Genomic DNA, 1,245 nt, shown 5'->3' on the forward strand with positions numbered 1-1,245 from the left:
GTAATTTTTTCCATCCGTATATAACGACAAAGGCAGCAGACACAGGGAAAACGACCACCGCAAATCCCCCTCCAATCATATCACCTTTCTGAGTTGGATGTATCTCGCTGATCCTTCAGTGTCGCTGAATGTAAATCCTGGAAATTCCCCTCGAGAGGTATCATGTCTGTGCTGAGGAGTTGAAAGCTTGAGGAAAATAATTCATCCCCTCCATCACTGTGGTAATTCTGGATATGCATTGAATCCTTTCCCATTGACTATACTCCAGGAATCTGTTTCGAAAATTTAAAGGTTCCTATCAGAAATCTGCAATCGTCTGGAATAATTTGAGACGTGGACGAAGACAGTGAAATAAAGTGATAGACAATGATGCCTGGGAGGCCTAATGCAGGAAGTGAGCGCGGAACAGATGGTGCAAAATTTAATGTCGGTGCCATTGAGTCAGCATTTACTGCCCAATGTTTATACTTACTTACACATTACACCTAGTCAATTCACCACAATGACCTTGTTCCTCTTGATGTGATGTCCCCTCTGTGTGTATTAACGTGGTTCATGGGCCCCGATAGAATAAGCACATCCTCTTTCTCCTGTTACTTTAACCAGGTGAAAATACCAGTTTTAAATGAATGCAAGAAGAGATGATGTTTTTCTGTGCCTATTCAGTAGAGAATTTTCAGCTGTAAACTGTTTGTATTTGAAAATTCGAGGATTGATTGCAATTCTCTGAGAGCAACATAGATCCATGTCCAAGTACTGTGAGGAAGTGGTTAAGCAACTCCACATATGGATGAGTAACGGTCCTTTTACTGTGGCGCCGTGGCTTAGTTGGTTAAAGCGCTTGTCTAGTAAACAGGCGATCCTGGGTTCAACTCCCAGCGGTGCCTACTTGTTGCGTTCATATTTGGGCTTGGTGTTTCAAGTCTTTGCGAAAGTAACTCAGCGTCTTGGACTTTCACCCTGTTAAGCTTTGGTGATCTAGGTTAAGTTCCAACAGTGGATGCCATGTTTTTTTTATATATTCTGAACTATTACTTATGTCTGTGGTTTATTTCCATTAGTCCACAAGCACTTCTGCTTCTCCTCGTCTTTTATTCCCCCTCCTTCATTTCCAGTTAAGTCGGAATAACGAGATGAGGCAGGAGACACTGCAGATTTGCCGGGGAATTTTGTGGTAATGGCAGAGATACCACCAGTGATCACTTCTATTCCCTGATGTCACCGTTCATACATTTAAACCAAAAA

At 42.2% G+C, this 1,245-nt stretch overlaps 1 non-coding gene across 1 annotated transcript; it reads left to right on the top strand.

The window, feature by feature from the left end:
- Window positions 1-813: 813 nt before the first annotated feature.
- On the top strand, window positions 814-887 carry trnat-agu. Its single transcript has one exon. It is a non-coding gene; the product is annotated as a tRNA-Thr (tRNA).
- The last annotated feature ends 358 nt before the right edge of the window (window positions 888-1,245 follow it).

The sequence above is a fragment of the Chiloscyllium plagiosum genome, unplaced genomic scaffold (assembly GCF_004010195.1).
Source record: "Chiloscyllium plagiosum isolate BGI_BamShark_2017 unplaced genomic scaffold, ASM401019v2 scaf_19303, whole genome shotgun sequence".
NCBI lineage: Eukaryota > Metazoa > Chordata > Chondrichthyes > Orectolobiformes > Hemiscylliidae > Chiloscyllium > Chiloscyllium plagiosum.